Source organism: Danio rerio, chromosome 24, assembly GCF_049306965.1.
Source record: "Danio rerio strain Tuebingen ecotype United States chromosome 24, GRCz12tu, whole genome shotgun sequence".
NCBI lineage: Eukaryota > Metazoa > Chordata > Actinopteri > Cypriniformes > Danionidae > Danio > Danio rerio.
Window position 1 is genome coordinate 20,246,909 of NC_133199.1, and position 20,394 is coordinate 20,267,302.

A 20,394-nucleotide genomic window follows, 5' to 3' on the forward strand; every position below is an offset into this window, starting at 1 on the left:
ACAGTTTTATTTACTGCGGAAGTTCACCTCCACTATTATAACTGCTGCTTATATTCCTCTTGAATAAACTTCATGCAGCCATCAGCAAACAACAGGCTGCACACCCACAGGCTGCTTTTATTGTTGTGGGGGATTTTAATCATTCTTAAAGACAGTGCTCCCCAAATTCCATCAAAACATTTTTTTGCCACTCAAGGGCAAACAAAACCTTAGACCATTATTACACAAACATGGCTTACACTGTGACCCCACTTGGGTCAATCAGATCACCTTTCTTTGTTCCTCACCCCCAAGTACTCACCCCTCATCAATCGTGTAAAGCCATCAGTAGCCACGTTTCCACTATCGCGCCTAAAGCGAGCGAGCCAGGGCGAGCCAAGGTCAGTCGCGTTTTCACTGTCACTTCCGGGGCCTAATTTGGCCAAAGCAAGGCTTTCTTGGGGCCAGCGGCAGGCCTTTTTTGGCCCGCTGAATACCTTGTGCCAAAGAGGGCCAGCTTGGGCTTCAGGGCGGAGTGAAAGGGCAGGCGGAGTTTGCCCGAGTCTGTTAAAGATGGCATGCCGTCATTACACTAGTATTCCTATCGCACACGAGTATATGCGCAAACAAATAAATTAATAAGCAAAAGAAAACATATAGCTGGTCAGTTTAAGATAGGCTATTACATAAAACACCTTATAGGATATGGGGTCTTTTTGCTTATGATCACCCTTATGTTTCCCTTTTAAATGTAGGCTGTTCTATAAAAAGTTTTAATTTGACATTTCCTTGCTGTGTCCTTCTCGGTGTTTCAATAGCGCATAACAATTTTTGGTAACACTTTATAATAACTACACATTATAAATCATTTATTAAGCATTAGCAAATAGTGAATTTATTATCCGTTAAGCATTAACTCTACATTAATAAACGTTAATAAGCAGTTTATAACTGCAGATACAAATGCTCTATTCTTGATTTATAACCATATTTATAATGTGCTTAATAATTGTATTTATATACTTAGTAAATGAATAATTTTTCATTACTAAATTAAGTATCGCATTATTTACAAACCAGTTGTATTTAAGAGTAGTTGAGGGTTTTTAGGATCATTCAGAATGAGTTAGTAAATGATTAATAAACTATTGAAATTAACGCTTATATATCTTATTATTCAGGCATATGTTAATGGTTACTATGCATGTTAATAAATGCTTTATTAACTCAACTTCACCTAGGTTTGTGACCTAATCTAAAGTGAGGACTATTCATGCTTTATAAATCCTTTATAAATGACAAATAAAGGCTCAGTTAAATTCTAAACAGGAAAAATGACATTATTCATTCCTATTCAATTCAAGATACACAAATGAAACTGTACTTTAAATAAAAAATAAATCTTTGCAACCTGATCTAAAATAAAATCACTATAGAGTTTAAAGATTACATTTATTACATTGTTTAATTATTATATTGTTGTTTTATCCAGTTTTGTCGTATTTTGACACTCCTGTTATTCAGCAATAATTTTACATTTTAGAAAAGATTGCAAAGATTATAGTTCATTTGATTCTAAACCTTTATTAGTCATTTATAAGGGATTTTTAAAGCATGAATAGTCCTCACTTTAGGTCACAAAACTGCATGAAGATGAGTTAATAAAGCATTTAACATATTAGTTAACTATTAGTATATGCCTGAATAATAAGACATATAAACGTTGATTTCAATAGTTTATTATTCATTTACTTACTCCTTCTGAATGATCCTAAAAACCCTCAACTACTCTTAAATACAACTGGTTTGTAAATAATGCGATACTTAATTTAGTAATAAAAAAATTATTCATTTACTAAGTATGAAAATGCAATTATTAAGCACATTTTAAATGTGGTTATAAGTCAAGAATAGAGCATTTGTAGCTGCAGTTATAAACTGTTTACTAACGTTTATTAATGTAGAACTAATGCTTAATAAATAATGAATTCACTATTTGCTAATGCTTAATAAATTATTTATAGTGTGTAGTTATTATAAAGTGTTACTCATTTTTTTACATTATTTTAAAGACACAGCAGCCAGTAAAGGTTGTCATGAGTTTTTGTCTGGCGTAAAAGGCGTGATTGTGTGTGATAAGTGCGCATTGTGAGACCTGTCTGTTGGGCCAGGCAAAAGAGCGTTCGCTTGACAGCTCTGTTGATGCCTCGACGTTTTTTTTTTTTTACATTTATTTTGGAGATAATACAAAATATGAATACAACAGAAAGACATAAAACTTTTACAAACATTCTAAACTTTTGCAGCCTCAAAACAATAGTGTCATATCTCTATAAAATAGCCTATATGTATTAAAATAATTTAAGAAATTACAAATATCGGATATAATAAAATCACTTTAAATAGATAAATCAATATAAAATAAACACAAGCTAGCTGGAACAATGTAGGTAGATACAGTACATAAATTAAACCATTTAAAGCCATATATAACTTTACTTTTACAAAGGCCTATATGAAAAAAAAAAGATTTGAGATATTTTCTAAAAACAATAAACACAGAATGAGGTTTAAAATGTTATTTATAAAATATTTGGATATGATGATATTAAACAAATGGTGCAAACAGAGCATTTCTGGGGTGAAGAAAAGCAGAATCTACCCCACCTTTTTTTCTGTCACTCAGTCCTGCGCAGCGCCGCTTTAAACGCATCGGGGAAAACTGCAATTACAACATAGGTTCTATATCCTCAAACAAGTGTTTATGTTTTTATATGACGATGAAATTAAATGTTAAATGTAGAGCTTTATTAGTGAATAGCTGCTGAGCGCAACAAATATGGCTATATTTCATTAGGCTACTTGCTCTTATGTGCTGAAACAGTTAACACGATGTCTATCAAAACAAGGAAGTTATAAAATACACTTGCTACTGAGTTATCACCGGAGAATTTCTGTGGTTTTATGTCCTTCTGGGTCCCTCCGGTAGTGGCGAGATCTACTAGTCGATGCACAATGCCAACAGTCCGTCGGTAAGTAAACAAATATAATGAATGGAAACACATAGGCCTGTGTGTATAGACCAGGGGTCGGCAACCCAAAATTTTGAAAGAGCCATATTGGACCAAAAAAAACAAAAACAAATATGTCTGGAGCCGCAAAAAATTAAAAGTCTTATATAAGCCTTATAATGATGGCAACACATGCTGTATGTATTTATATTAGCTATATTAGCCTACTATAAAAATGACTTTGCTGGCTACAAATACATACTGAGCCTTCATGATTAAATGTTAATTTCCCTGCAGTGCATCCTGTAGAGAATGACGCGCCACGTGACTACTCTGTTGTACAATGCCGTCTCAAGTTTAACTTAATTACAGTATATTAATGAATTATGTTTAATGTTCAAGTTTAACTTCATTAAAATATTAATGAATTGTTTAATGATCAAGTTTAACTTCATTACAATATTAATGAATTGTTTAATGATCAAGTTTAACTTCATTAAAATATTAATGCATTATGATTAATTATCAAGTTTAACTTCATTACAATATTAATGCATTATGTTTAATTATCAAGTTTAACTTCATTACAATATTAATGCATTATGTTTAATGATCAGGTTTATCTTCATTACAATATTAATGCATTATGCTTAATTATCAAGTTTAACTTCATTACAATATTAATGAAATATGTTTAATTATCAAGTTTAACTTCATTACAATATTAATTAATTATGTTTAATGATCAAGTTTAACTTCATTACAATATTATTGCATTATGTTTTGCTTTGATGAAATTAAAGAAATGCAATAAAGAAATCAGATTTTTTATGTTTTTTTTTTATTTTGAGGATTCCAAAAAACAACATCAAAATTAACGTGCACAACGTGTCCCTTATCTGGGCAACAAACAGTGCAATAAAACGCAGTCTGCCATTTCCATTTCAAGATCAGCTCGAGTCATTCCTGGGAATGTGCTCAGCCAACACAATCTCATGGCAATTTGTAACTTTTTCATTTAGTGGCTAATTCGTATGAATTCGTACGATCTAATTCGTAAAATTTAGTACGATTTGCTTTTCCCCCAATGACGGTTGGGGTTAGGGGTTTGCACATCAACGATCGCACCTTGTAAATAATTACCGTTAAGTGAGTGATCGGGATGGGCTTCTTAGAATTCTCTCAGGGAGGGAAAATGAGAAAGCGTGCCCCGCTGTACATCTTTGGCAAAGACAGCTTGCGCTCCATGACGCATCACACAGCCGCCGGTTTGTTTACAACAGCTACCTGCCTGGCATCCCGCCCTGCTGATAGAAATGTGTGTCGCAGGCTATGACGCAAATCTTCGTTGACAGAAATGTTGAAATTAAATATTCTACACACTTTTACAGCATTGGAAAACGTTAAGATTGTTTGTCCTCCTATAGAAACCATATTAAAACAAAAAAATATATATTTTCCTCCCTCATCGTTTTCCATTTTCAAACATTTTTTGAAAAAGTTCCAGGGAGCCACTAGGGCAGCGCTAAAGAGCCGCATGTGGCTCTAGAGCCGCGGGTTGCCGACCCCTGGTATAGACATATAATGTAATACTGTACAGTAACTTGTCATCTGTTTGTTTCAGCTGTCTTCATTTTAATCGTTTTGTGATGATGTGAGGTTGTTCTCTTTCTGTCTGATTTCCACGGGGCTGATTCCCAGCCCGGTCCAATAAAAGCCCTGGCTCACACTGGCCCAACAGTGGAAATGCAGCTAGTGAAAACCATCAAAGCGTAGCCAGCAAGGGTAGATTCCACACTCCAGGACAGGTTTCAACAAACAGAATGGAGTATATTTGCTTCCCAGGCCACCTGTGGCTCTCACACAGACATTGACAGTTACACTTCCTCTGTCCTAGAATACATCAGTGTTACAACCCAGAAACAGATCACTACATGCCCTAATCAGAAGCCATGGATGAACAAGGAGGTGCGCCTCTTGATGAAGGCACGCAACACTGCCTTCAGATCAGAGTATGCACAAACCTACAGCACTTCCAGGGCTAATCTTTGGAGGGCCATTAAGGAGCACTTTTCCAACTCTGATTGTTGGCGCATGTGGCAGGGCATCCAGGCCATCTGCAACTATAAAGCAAGCCAGACCACACCCACAGCTACAAATGTGTCTTTCCTGAACAAGCTAAATGACTTTTCAAGAGTTCACTGTCATGGTCTGTCACCTGCATGTTGTCACAGTCATTTGTGTTTGTTTTCTCGTAGCACATGGCATTGTTTTGACAGCTCGCCATGTGCTCCACTGCCTCACTCCACCCACTCATCAGGTTATTCATTAAATCATTATTTCATTATTCGCACCTGTCTCTAGTCTTAGCCTTATTAGTCTCCCTATTTATTCTTCTCTCTGTCATTGTCTTGTACCGGGTCGTTAGTGTGTTTACCTCACGCGGTGGCCTCTTAGATCGTGTCCTGTATTGTATCCATTTTGACTCCAGTGCCAGTTTTTTTGATTTCGATTTTGTGGTTTGGACTGTTTCCTGTTTTTTTCCCCTTTCATCAGATCGCCCTCGCTGTTATCAGTTGTGGCAGACGCTTCCCTCTTCACTTCCTGCTTCAGCCTTTTCTATACCGCCCACCAGCGATCTTCTCCCTCTCTGGCCGCCTTGTATCCCGCCCGGGCACTTTCACTTCGGCCGCTGATACTGCTGTGTTACCCGTATTGACTGGAGAGTTGGACCACCGTGGGCCTCCTGCTGGAAGCGCTTAGTATTGCCCTTAGCCTGAGTTTACCCATTTCCCGTTTTTTGACTGGAGAGTTGGACCGCCGTGCGCCTCCTGCTGGAAGCACTTAGTATTGCCTGTAATTATCCATTCTGTCTTTTTGCCCCTTTTTGACTGGCGACTTTAGATCGCTGAGCGCCCTCTGTTGAACTTTCTTTATTTATTTTTTGCGAGAATTTTGGGCTTTTCTGTGGCATTTACAGCACCCTGTGCTGGGAATTTTTTGTTGTATTATATCCCCTCTACAGGCCACTGAAATAATAAATACCTGCATTTGATTTCTACTGATTTTTTTATACTGACACTTGTATGACAGAGACCGGGTCGTTATAAAAAAAATCTGGATCACTACGCCAGGATCACATCCACAACTGACCACAACTGACCACTCACCTATCACACTCACCTCCTCGGTGAGTTGGATCAATGTGCGTAAGGCTGCTGGACTAGACGGTATTTCTAGGCTTGTTCTCAAAGCATGCACTCTCAGAAAAAAAGGTACAATGAGGGTACAATTTTGTTCCTAGAGGGAACAAAATATATAACTGTACCTTTAAAGGTCCCAAATTGGTCCTTAGGGTACAATTTTGTACTCAAATGGGCCATAAAGGTACAAACGTCCAGATTTACGTAGGTTTGAAAGGTACACTTTTGTACTTTTATAGCACATTTGGGTACAAAATTGTACTGTAAAGGACCATTTTGGCACCTTTAAAGGTACAATTATATATTTTGTTTCCCTATAGGAACAAAATTGTACCCTCAGCTCATAATATCAAGACACCATATAACACTAATTTTTAATTAATTAATACTAAACATTAATACTAAAATACATAATTAAAAAATATTAACTTAATAAATTGATTGAATAAAATACTTTAATTAAAATTTTTTTATGTATTCAAATGTATTTCTTTTCTCAAAAATATTTACAATTTAATGTAGAATTGAATGTAATTTTAATAATTAAAAACGTAAATACTGGTCTTTGCTTACCGTTTAAGACTCTAAATGGGATGTAGAATAAGGATCATGCAGTCATATTGCTGTCTCTTTAAGAATTCGGCTCGTTGGTAGTGTTGGTTACTGAGGCGGTCGAGTATGCTCATGCTTGCTGTTTACACAGAACTTTTCAAAGAAAAGTTTTGGAGTCCACACTTTTTAGGTAAATATGTATTTATGATATACTGTCAGTTACATTTTTACATGTGAAGCCGTGTTGATTTTGTCTGACTCTCGGGTCTCGGCTTTCCCCCGCTTAAAGACCGCGAAAAAATGCTCCGGACTGCTTGGTGTACGTTGGCCTGCAGGATGAAGTTGGCTAAGAGGTCTGCAGCTTATTAAAGAAGTTAATACAATATAATATTGAAGTCACCGAGGGACATAACGTTATAGAAGGTGAGTAACTATACTGTTAGTTTTCTCGGTGTAAAAACACCCTTTATCGACTACGCATTCGCCCCTCATATCTTACGTTACTGCTTTATTAATAAGTGTTGCCACTGCGGAATATAATCGCAACCCAGATAGCAAAACACACACTGGCCAGTTCCGGCTAGTTTCTCGTCTGCCGGTGACTGTACTCGGGCCGGATGCCTATGGACTCACTGCTCTATTCCGGTCCGAGTGGTCAATCGGGCGGCAGTAAGCGAGCTGAGGCTGCTGCATCCGAGCCGGAATCGGTTCGTGAGTACGTTAACGTGCGGTGTGGCCCGGAGATGGCGCGACTAAAGCCTGATTTATACTTCTGCGTCAAGTGACCGGCGTAACTCACGGCGCATGCAACGCGCGTGGCTGTGCATTTATACTTCTGCGCGCTGTCTCTGTTGGTCTGCATTAACACTTCCGAAACGCTAGTTGGCAGTGAGGTGTAAATGTTCCTCTGTGTCGAGTTTCTTCTCTGCTTTTTTGCACATCCGGGATGTACAAGTGGCTCAAACTCGCTCATTTTGAGGCAGGAACTGGCGGACGTGCAAGAACTTTAACTATGAGGTAAACACAAAACAAAACTTTTACATCCGGAGCTCCTTCACGGGACTCCACACTTGTAAACAATCGCTCGTGCCATTCGCGCGGCTCTCGGTCCCGCCCACACTTGTCAGCGCTACCAAGCCGACCAATCACAGAGCTTACGCTACGCGTTGTTGTGACGTGTAGTTACATTTTTTGAGAGGTGCACGTCAGTGATGTCGATGGCCACGGCGAAGGGCTATGCGTCAGCGCCGTAGCATACGCCGGCGTTTGATGCAGAAGTATAAATCAGCCTTAAGTCTTCATATACCTTTATATAAAACATTTTAGTATTAATAAGTTACTGGAATTTTTAATTATCGATAATGTTTTTTTTTTATCTTGAGGCCATTTTCTAGCAGCGGTTGACCGCGGAAATGTTATTTTAGGACACTGAGGGTTGCCAATAGCATTAGTTAATCCACGGTTATATACACCGCCATTTTGTAAAAAATAGAACCATATTTTGTCACCGGCAAAGCGAGCGATTATGTAAACGTGGCTAATTACAAACGTGGCGTGTGTATTCCTGTACATATCTTCGTTTTAAAGTCTACATTAACGTTGAGGAGTGTCCACAAACTCTCATGTCCAGAATTGTTGGTGCTTTACTATTGTTTATGCTTATGTTAAGGTATAATTATTAACGTACCACATTGTACAGTTTGAATCGACGTTTTAAGTAACGCTTTGTTCTTTAATGTAATAATTTTTCTAATCTGTTCTGAAACTGGCACCTTACAGTATTTGAACTATTTTATAAATATCTAAAAATAAACAAATAGTTATTGTTTTCTCTTATTGCTTTCCAGAAGTTTTTGAAGTTTCCGTTTGACCTTCAGGACAGTTGGAACAACGTAATGCAGCCTAACAGCATCAGAGCAATAAAGGCATGTCATATGAAAGCATGGCTCAGTACAAGATGTAAGTATATCTCATTATCTATATACCATGGCTTTAATGGCTCACATACTATTTTAAATTTGTAGGTTTTTACTTATAAACAACAATAAAATGTACACACACGTGTTTAAAATTATTTTTTTTCATCAAAAGATGAGAGATCAACTGAAGAATGCTATGTACATGACTCTAAGGTACTCTTTCTAAATTTTCTCTACTTAATTAATATTTTTAAATTCTAGCTTTTTATGGATTCTTTCATATTTGTTTGTATGCCACATCTTATGTTCCAGGAATTGATTTTACAGCAGCACTTGTCATGTTGCCAGCCTTGTTCAGCGAGAAACTTCAACATTTTGTTGTACTCAGGTGTGTACGTTGTTTTCTGTTTAGTATATGCTGTGATAAATTCATTTTATAATTCTTGATATTCTTTAAATTAGGATGGCAAAGTGGGTAGTGCTGTTACCTTACAGCAAGAAGATCGCTGGTTCGAGCCTCGGCTGGGTCAGTTGACATTTCTGTGAGGAGTTTGCATGTTCTTCCTGTGTTCGTGTGGGTTCCCTCCAAGTGCTCCGGTTTCCCCACAAGACCATAGACATGTGCTATAGGTGAATTTGGTAAGCTAATTTGTAGTGTATAAATGTGTGTGTGAATGAGTGTGTATGGATGTTTGTAGTACTGGGTTGCGGCCGGAAGGGCATCTGCTGCATAAAATGCTGGATAAGTTGGCGGTTCATTTCACTGTGGCGACCCCAGATTAATAAAGGGACTAAGCCAAAAAAACTAATGAGTGAATGAATTTTATATTAGCCCTTTTATCTGTTATACTTTTTTTAAATCAGTGAATACTAATTATTTCACATTCTATGCATGTTGATTTTCTCTTCATCAATGATATTAATGAAATTATTGCTTTGTTATTTATAGTGAACCATCTTCACCACATCCAACAGTTCAAGTACAGGAGGACACCACCGACTGGACAACAAGACGAGTCACGGCAGTCTTCAGAGTTGATGGCATTGCGATTGGCCGGGGTAAATGGTGTGGACGAATATACATTTTTGACATATCCATCTCCTTTGAAGAACACCTTGATGTTTCTGCAGTGGAATGTTTTGAATGAACTGTGGATGATGACAAGCCTCGACCTACTCCAGTTACCAGAGTGATCAACCTTGTTTTTTGTTTCTCTAAATGCTCTTGGATAATAATCACAATCATCAAGTTAATTCAGCACACTGCTCTCATTCATGCATAAAGCAAATTTTAAAATAACTTGTGGCCCTTATGACTATCAATGAACTTTTTCCAGTTATGAGTGCCTTACATGTCATGTTTACCAAAAGCATAAACGTATTGTGTTACAACAAATTACAACTCTTTTTGAGGAAGTTGAGAAGGAATCTACTGATGTTGAGGAAGAGGCTACTGATGTTTTTGGTTTTCTGCACTGTTGAAGCAATTTATAGAAAAACTCTGCCTTCATTCTAAAATACAGGGAAAATGTTGATGACAAATTATTTATTATGACCAAGTATTCTGACTAAAGACAAACACTTTGGACTTTAAAAAGTGCAGTACTTGATGTAGCCTGTGTAATGTGTTTATAAATCTTAAACAGTATTCTTGTGGTCTTTGTATTAAGTGTAGATGATTTACTGTACAGTGAGTAAACAATTTTTATTTGTTATCTAAATTGTTCTTTTTACTGTTTTACATGTCTGCTTTATACTTGCTGTGTAATTTTATTACTTGAAACATTCAGTTGTGAATTTTAATAAAATATTATTACATTTCTAAATAAAAATAGACATCTGCGAACCAAAATATTTGAATTATTTGTGGATGCAGTCACCAAAGGATCAAAATGCCTGGGTTTTCCCTGAAAATGCTATATAATATAAGAAGCTACATTATCGTACCTTCCTTGGGGGTACAAAATTGTCCCTTAAATGGTACAAATGTAGAAGGTACAATTTTGTACCTCTAAACAGAGGTACAAAATTTTACCCTTTAGGGTACCACCCCAGTGACGGGCCATTTGTACCCTAAAAGGTACAATTTTGTACCTTTTTTTTCTGAGAGTGTGTGCAGAACAGCTCGCTGAGCTATTCACAGACATTGCAAACATGCTTTAAAACCACCTCTATTGTGCCAGTGCCGAAACACTCCAGCCCAACATGCCTGAATGACTAGCGCCTTGTAGCACTCACACCCATCATCATGAAGTGCTTTGAGCGGTTGGTCCTGGCACATCTTTATATCTGTACTGTTGGTGTGAACGTGTTAGTTCGGAGAATGAAATCGACGCAAAATAAGGATTTTTAGTCCTTTTTCAGATAAAAACACTGACAGCCAATCAGTATTCATCAGTCTTAAAACAACTTGAGAATTTGAAGTGGGCATTATGCATTTAATAATGATAGAACTCTGACAACCAATCAGAACCAGTCCTGCATTAAAGAGCATGGACGTTTAAAGTGACAAGTGGCCACAGTTCAACACACATTTATAATAAACAGAATGATATTATCTGTCACAGTTAGCTAAAAAAAAAATAACACAAAGAAACAGTATTGATTGAACTATTTTATTTCTGTTAAAAATGTTCACAGCCAACCAGAATCCACCCTGATGTAACAAAGTACAGCATTTAAAGCAACAGGTGAACACACTTTAACTTACACTTATAATAAACAACATAATCTGCTCGTGTGAACAATTATGCAATTATTACAAAAATGACACAATGAGGAACGATGTCAATGTAATCAGGTTCACGACTATTTTCCTTCAACTGATACATGATTAAAATATTTACAGCCAGTCTGAATTCATCCTGCTAAAAAAATAAATAAATAACCAAAGAAGAAAAAAAAAAAAATTAGATGGAAACCTGGCTACTGACAGCCAAAGAGAATCAAACCACTAATACCTTGAGAATAAAGTATCCATAGTAGGTTACATTTACAGTTTTTCTCAGTCTCTTTGGTATATTTCTTACAACACTATTTACATTTGCACAACAGTTATGCATTTCTCAAAACAATTAGTCATTTGTGCACATCATAGTAGCAGTTTTTCATTCAATCCAACAAATTGCATTTTTTTTGCGACATGTATCAATTGCAACATTATCATTTGCTTATGTCATGTCAGTCAAAATTAACTAAACTTGTGAATGCTGAATAGTCATTCCATATAAAACTAATAATCCTCATTTCATTACTTGAGGCAGGACATACAAAAATGGTGAACTAGTTGTCAAAATTTGTCAAGAAAATTTTGTAATTGTTTTTTTTTTTTCTGAATACATTAAACAATTTCATAAATGATTTACAGACATGTGTATGTTGTAGGTTTAGTTCCAATATGTACTGCAATATTGTTTACTGTTGTGCACAGCTCTAGCCAAAGGGAGTTTACGTTTGGTGTAAATTAGGGTGTACTTATTCTTTTGCACAATGCTGTGAATAAATGCATTAACTGTTGTGCAAATGTAAATAGCGATGTGAGAAATGCACCAAAGCCACTGAGAAAAACTCTAATAACAGTGAAAATATTGATAGCTGATCAAAAGTAGTTCTGTTTTAAAGGATGTAAATATACCTCCTTTCCTGTCATTTTGGATATTCCAAAAATAGTTGGGACAGGAGCAATTTAAGGCTAGTAATCAGGTAAATTGGTTAATCATGTGATTTGAAACAGGAGATGTCAGCAGATGATTGTCATTATGATTTGGTTTAGTCCTTTAGGAGCAAATATGGGCAGAGGATCACCGCTTTGCCAACAAAATACGTGAGAAAAATATTGAAATGTTTAAAAACAATTTTCATCAAATAAAGATAGGAAGACATTTCAATATTTCACATTTAAAAATGCATAACATTATTGAAAGATTCAAGAAATCTGGAGGAATTTCAGTACAAAAGAATAAGGGCGCAAAGAAAGCCCTATGTTAACAGTGTGCAAAATTGCAGTCAACTTCTCTGGGGTCTGAGGCATCTAGGGTGGACCATCACACAGTGGATTCATAAACTGTGGTCAGATGAAACAGTATTTTCAGGGATTTTTTTCTGAGAAATGGATGTCGTGCTCCAGACCAAAAAATGAAAAGGACCATCCAGACTGTTACCAGTAACAAGTCTAAAAGCCAGGGCCTGTCATGGTGGTGCTGTCAGTGCCATTGAAAAGTAACTTTCATTTTTGTGATGGTGCAATTAATGCTGAAAAGTACATCAAGATTTTGGAGCACAATATGCTGCCTTTTTTCCAGGGATCCTCATGCATATTTCAACAAGACAATACCAATTACAAAGTCCATTACAAAGTCCTGGCTGCAGAGGAAGAGGATTCTTGTACTTGACTGACCTTTCCGTAGCCCTGACCTGTCTCCAAAAGAGAATGGGTGGTGCATTTTGAAGTGCACGATGTGACAACAAAGACCCCATACTGTTGCCCATCTTAAGACTTGTTTACAGGAGGAAAGGGAAAAAAATACACCTGAAACACTTGATCACTTTGTGCCATCAGTCCCTAAACATCTTTCAAGTGTTGTGAAAATTGTGAAAAACATTACAAATTGGTAAATGCTGTACTGTTCGCAACCTTTAAAAAAAAAAAATGTGTTGCAAGAATCAAAATTGAATACGAGTTTAGTTTGAAAAATATATGAAGAAAATTAATGAAGAAAAATAAAAACCATGAGGAACTTGATTCATTTGTTGTATTTCTGCAATGAAATACAAATTTAAGTAAATTTAGCAAGCACCACTTTCTCTTTTTATATACATTTTTCCAGCTACTGTCCCAACATTTTCTGATTTGGGTTTGTATTATATTCATGTAAAGGTGTTTTTTTTTTTCAATTCATGTTTTTCAACCTGTAACTTTCAACTGTAAATTATAACATTTCCTGGTCTACTATTTTCTTAATTTCAGCTATTTTCAATTAATGAGAGACTTAACATAAACTAATTATAGGTAGATAGTCATATTCCAAATATATCCCATTTTTAAATGTTTTCAATTATAGCTTAAAGTGTTAAGTGTGACCTCTACTGGGTATCTTAAGCTATAAAAAATCCCTAAACAGGAGCTGAACTTTTCAGGATGATCAAAACGAATTGAGCATTGTAAATTCAAATTATGTTTTGTTGCTGTTTTTCGAGAGAGCGGTGTTGTGGAAACTAACGCCCCCGTCATTATCCTCAATGAAGCTGTCCAGGCTGCCTCTATTGCAAACAGGCTGGTAGGTTGAATGGAACGCGCTGCTCTTGTTGCGTCGCGCCGCTCAGTCAGTCACTCAATGCAGAGACGCGGGGGCGCTGCTGACTTCATTCTGTCGCTCTCGGACCGGAGCGCTTCACACAAACTGCCCAGTGAGTTGGACGCACTCCGCGGCTCGGCTGCACCTTCTTCACCGCTCCGCTCTCACTGCCGTCCGGGAAAGTAGTGGAAGTCACTCGCTCTTATTTGCGTACGCGCTCACACGGACTACTGCCACCGTTGCGGACTCAATATAGAGATATTGGGATTATTACACGTCACATATTTCACAGAACTCACTGAGTCTTTGCGGCTTCTCACCTACATGATAAGGAGAAATATTGAGTCACTTCATTTGGTAAGTTAAACTTGCTTAGTTCCAAATTATGCGCGTTATTTTTAATAATGTTATTGTTTGGTGAATGCAACACCTTTTCTGACGATCTCTTTTATTGCATTATTGTAGAAAAACAAGTGTGGCTTATGTTTAGGTTATTATAAAAACATAGTCCATTTCGTGTGCAGTTAAAATAATTGAAACCTTCCAACTTCTTTAAGCCTGCCCGTTTTTTTTTTTTTTTTTTTTTTTTATCATGTTACCATTCTCATTAACACTGTCGAACTTCTTTTTTAGCGGAGCATATAAGCTTTCGTGTCTGTTTTGAGGAACTTTTGCTCAAGATTTAATATTTACCGCTTGGTGGTGCTGCCTCAGAGTGTTTTACAGTCCGACTGGGATGAAGCTTTTGACAGTTATAAAACAGTCTTAACGTCTTAATACAATTCCTTGCATCACTGATCTTGCATCGGTGCGCAGAGACCAATAATAACGACACTACTATTAGTCTACTCATGGTCAGCGGCGAAATAGTCAATTTTCTCCCTTAAAACCAATATTTATATAGGGTATGTAAAAATAATTCAAATAAATGAAAGTAATTAATGAATTAATTTTTTCTTATTTTAATGTGACCTAATTTGCTAGTTCAAATGACTTCTCTGCATGCATAAACAGCTTGAAAACATTATGAGCACTAAGCATGTAGACTAGGGAATTAATGTGCTTTAACAAACTGCCATTTTGCTTAAAATTCTATTAAGCATTGTGTTAATTATATGTTCCCTAATCTCTGTAAAGTGTTACCAGTAATATGAGCAAATACAACTTTAATAGTGTATTAGTAAATTATTAAATTAACATTAGCCTAACTAAATAGTTCTTTAGAAGCATTTTACATAGTTAATTCATGTTATCTGAAGGTACTAATATTGGTTGTTGCAGTTTCTTTTGTGGGTAATTTCTCAGGCAGATTTAATCTGCAGCTAATAGTGATTTTTAATTAAATACATTTCCACATCATCTAGATCATTTTGAAATGTTTAGTTTTAAATTAAAAAAGTTTGAAATGTAATCACTTAGTCGCCACAAAAGAAAAGCGTATTTTTAGCTAATTATGTAGAGAATTAAATGCCTGCATTAAAAAAAGAAAAAGAAAGAAAGAATAGAGTACCATTTATGATCTAAGTATAGAAGTATATATTTTTGCAATTTTGCAAGATTTATATAGCAGTTCTATATGCATGTAGCCATTTAAAATGTATAGCATGATCTATGCTCTATATAGTTAACAGACGTGTTCTCATTTTGTCTTTGTTGTGATCAGTTGATTACTTCACTATGCTGAAACATATTGTAATAGGGTATGTGGTTCCATGAAGAACATTTAATCAATATTCCATTCAACCCAAGGTTCTTTATGGTGAAAAAAAAAAAAAAAAAAAGATTATTTGGAGCTGCATTGCAACTATTTTGAGAAAAGACTTGGTTGCTGGAGAATTTGATCAGTTTTGGGGTCACATCTTGTGGTTTGTTTAGTCTTTTTTGTGATGCCATTTGGAAGTGGATTGAGTCTCATCTTTCCAGTTCTATTGGTCGGCTTGTTTGGGTTGCACCAAGGTTTAGATGGTGATGCACACACTTATTCAATGGACTACATAACTAGAGAAATCACATGGTTACAGTTTGGTTATGAACTAAACCTGCTAATGTGAACACATTTTGTTCTTCTAAATCAATTCACTAACAAGGTCTATGAGGAGCCCTGCCTGCTACGAAACCCCCTTTTTGAAGTGTTTAAGACAAATGAATACGTTACCAAAATTACAAAGACTCTTGTGGGTTTATATTAATGACTGACAGTTATTAATGACAGCTACATTTGATTGTCTCCTTATATTTAAAGAACAATTAGTCATGAAATGCATTTGTTCACTTTATTTGATATTAACACTCATTCTGAACAGTCATGACCAATTAAGTTATTAAACACTCTTTTTGGGCATCTGTTGGTCCATGAAGAACATTTAGAATCTATGGAAACTTTTTCATTCCACAGAAAGATCATATTGTTAGAAAAAGGTTCTTGTCATGTTTTAAATGTTCTTCAAACTATGAACTTATGGGGAAATTGTCCTTTTAAGAAATTGTCAGTATTCTTTGTTAATAATAATTGTAATTTTTAATTAGTAATTTGCAATGAAAAGCTTATTTCAATTTAAGAAAAAACTCTTATGATTGTTTTTGTTGTCCACGGTCACAAATAGTTCTTCTATATTTTCCATTGCTGTGAACCTTTATTTGTAATAGATCTTAGGATGATTATACTCTAAAAATACTCATTGTGTGTTTATATTAATGACAGGCAGTTATTAATAATCGCTGTTTTTTGATATTTTGTCTCCTAATACTAAAAACAAAGAAACAAAAAAAAAAAAGAAACAATCAATTTGTTTCACCTAATTTCCAATTTCCCAGCTGGACCATAACCGATCAAGTTCATTAATATTAGCACTGGTCATTTATACAACATAAACTTTCTGTATTAGATATTTTTACAGCTCAGTTGCCGTTTCTGTGTGGAGTTTGCATGTTCTCCCTGCCTTCGCGTGGGTTTCCTTCTGGTGCTCCGCTTTCCCCCACAGCCCAAAGACATGCAGTACAGGTGAATTGGGTAGGCTAAATTGTCCGTAGTGTATGGGTGTGTGTGTGAATGTGTGTGTGGATGTTTCCCAGAGATGGGTTGCGGCTGGAAGGGCATCCGCTGCGTAAAAAACTTCATTCCGCTGTGGCGACCCCAGATTAATAAAGGGACTAAACCGACAAGAAAATGAATGAATATTTTTACAGCAATGTACTCTTTACAGCGTGTATCACCACGCTTGCGTTATCAACAAAAATATCTCATTTCATTTAATAGACAGAGTGTCAGGTCACTAGCCATAATAGCATCAAATCTGGACATTCGCTCAGTCGTGCGTAAGTTGCCAATGTGATCTTTCTCTCTTTTTAATTGCTCACTGTATGGAATCTGTAAATGGAATTGACCATTTGAAGTAGTTTGGGAAGCAGATGCATTTGCTTAATGACTCTGAACACGTTTGGCATTCCTGAAATCAGCCTTTCCTGCTCCATTGATCTCCACCATTATGTATTTTACTCGATCTGAATATATGATGACATTCCAGTTCTGGAAAACATCCAGGTTTCCTTCAGTTTTTCTTTACTTGCTTAAATATGGTTGCACTTCAGCATAAGATACTCCAAGCTTAAGCTCTATATAGTGATTGTGTATAGTGTATCACCACCAGCATGCTTCTGGGAAAACGTGCCCCTGGTCCAGATGCTTAAGTTACTTTTAGATCATAGCAGTGCAAGTCCTTTGAGTTCATTCGCCTGCAAAGACACGGTCGTTGAGGTCCTGTAGGACAAAGCGGCTTGGGAATGTAAAGGAAAAAACGCTGAATTCTGGAAGAGTATTATGAGATACCTTTGGGCAACAAGAGGGGTTCAAATTACAGCACAGATTCAACACTGAATCTCAGTGAACATGTAAAAACAGAAAAAAAGAGAAAGCCTCTGGGTCATTGATTTTTTTTCCCCGTTTCCCTAAACCCTATACTCTTTAACACTGTTATTGTCCTAAAGCAATAATTTACTCAACATGAGTTCATAGAGTGTATGGTTCTCATCTGTACTTATCACAGATGTCAGGTATTGTGTCGTACGGGGAAGGTGTTTTTACTCCAGAATTGCTCATGGGAGTTTAGTAATGTGAAGACTACTGCCTTCATTCAAGTAAATAAAGTTCTTTATTAGCATATGTGGTTTTATGAAGAACTATTATTGTTTATGGTGAAAATTGATTCTATAGATGTTTAAAGTGTTCTTCACAATTTCCCCACATTTCCACTGCATGCGTTTGTGGGTCCAACATGGCCACCGATGGCTGACAAATCTAGTCACTGCTCGTGTTTACACCAGGCACGTTTAGGAAGTGTCCCAGAAATGGCTTTTTGTGACAGTTCATTTAAGATAGGTGTCTGTTCTATTTTTGCCAGATGTCACATGCAAGCTGCACAGGTAAACTTCAAATTCAACTCAAAATAAACATTGGATGTATGATAAATTAGATCATATTAAACATACCTGAAGCTAAGGATGTCTTTTAAATGACTAAAACACAGGACAAAACAAAACGAAAAATTGTCGAAGCCGTGATTTGCCATGTGTCCAGTTGAAATGTCAATTTACGACTCTTCACTGAGTTGTTCTTCACAGAACCACAAATGCTCCTCCTTTTGACCTTATTCTTTCACATAAGAGCAGGCACAGCCATTAGAATGTAATTGTCAATTACTTCTATTGATTTAAAAAAAAAATAGCTGGTTATGCGGCTTGAGGTCACAAACTGTTATTTTCTTGTTATATTAGTTATTTTTTTTAATGTAAGAAACACACTTTTTGTAATGGAAGTAATTTGACCGTTTATTGACATTCGTTATTCCTTGTCACTTCCATAAAGTGAATAAATTGGAAATCCTAAAACAATCACAGAAAAGAGCTTATGTCTGCAATGCAGAATGAGCTCGATAGCAGAAGACAAATTAAGACATTTGAAAATGTCTGAGACTCTTACGGGTTTATATTAATGACTGGCAGTTATTAATGACTGCTATAGTTGATTGTCTCCTAAAATTTAAAGAACAATAAATCAGCTCATGTATTTGTTCCACTTAATTTGTTAATTTAGCACTGTTATTGTCCTAAAGTGATCATTTAGTTAACATGAGTTCATAGAGTTTACAGTTCTCATCTGGACTTATTTGTCAGGTATTGTGCCATTCACTGAAGGTGTTTTTACTTCAAAACGTCCTGTGGAGGCTTTAGTAATATAAAGACCAACTTTATTCTTATTTGTAACCCAAGATATTAGTTTGCCACTAACTCGCATGGGTTTCTAATGCATCAGCCTCTATTGGGAAGTTGTTTGTATGCCGTCAGTAACACCTGCACTACTTGACATCCCAGAGAGCCCGTTGTTCCATTGCCTTTTCACATTCCTATTAACATAATCAGGACTTATTCAAAATGCCAAAGGATTTTAATAGGACAGTTCAACCAAAATTTATGTAAAACCTTTTACTCAGCCCTCATGTCGTTCCAAACATGTATGAGATTCTTTATTCTGTGTAAAAGGGGGGTCAAAAATCTATCTATCTATCTATCTATCTATCTATCTATCTATCTATCTATCTATCTATCTATCTATCTATCTATCTATCTATCTATCTATCTATCTATCTATCTATCTATCTATCTATCTATCTGTTTGTCTCTCTGTTTGTCTCTCTGTTTGTCTCTCTGTCTGTCTGTCTAGTTCTAAACATGTTAACAAAATATAATAAATTTATAATTCTGTTTCGAAAGGATGTCATAAATTGGTCAAAAATGACAGATAAACTTTTTAAGTATCACAAAACATCCCTATTTCGAATAAATGCTGAATTTTGATGATCTTTGATACAGACGACTTTGCTTTCACACAAAAAAAAAAAGTAGCAAAAAACTTGAAAATAATACATGTTATGAGCAACATTATTAATTGATATTAACTGAGCAGCAAATTAGCACATTAAAATGATTTCTGAAAGAGCATGTTATACTGAAAATTGAATATTCAGCTTTTCTGTAACTTGAATAAAAATCTTACTAAGAAATGTATTTGCTGTATTCTTATGAAATAAATGCAGCCTTGATGAGTGCTTATTTAAATAAAAAATACAAACATACTGTGTGGGGTTGTAATATAGTCTGTAAAGTTATTTTGCACCCCTTTGATTTTCATTTTATGTCCCAAAACAGATTCAAATAATCTTCTTTGGTCAAGAAAACACATAAACATTTGAAATAACAATACGTCAATTAAATTATGATGACAGAATGTGAATTTTTGGTGAACTGTGCCTTTAAATCATATAATTCCATTCATCATGCCGTGAACTGAATTGTGACTTTTTTTTTTACCCTATTGTTTACTAGCGGTTTGTCCCTTCACTATATTTAGCCTGCCACATCTCCAGCTCTGGTACTGATCACA

The 20,394-nt window shown here is 35.9% G+C and overlaps 1 protein-coding gene across 5 annotated transcripts in view; it reads left to right on the forward strand.

Moving 5' to 3' along the window:
* The window catches only part of sema5a (sema domain, seven thrombospondin repeats (type 1 and type 1-like), transmembrane domain (TM) and short cytoplasmic domain, (semaphorin) 5A), a 404,793-nt gene that overhangs the window by 76,739 nt on the left and 307,660 nt on the right, over positions 1–20,394 (forward strand). For 3 of the 5 annotated variants that reach the window (XM_073940462.1, XM_021470194.3, XM_005162619.6), the window contains exon 1: positions 14,070–14,315. The exons of the other annotated variants lie outside the window; for them this stretch is intronic. The gene's annotated coding sequence lies outside the window, so the exon portion shown is untranslated. Of the gene's footprint in view, positions 1–14,069; positions 14,316–20,394 lie in introns of those variants that run through there. 5 annotated transcript variants of the gene reach the window in all.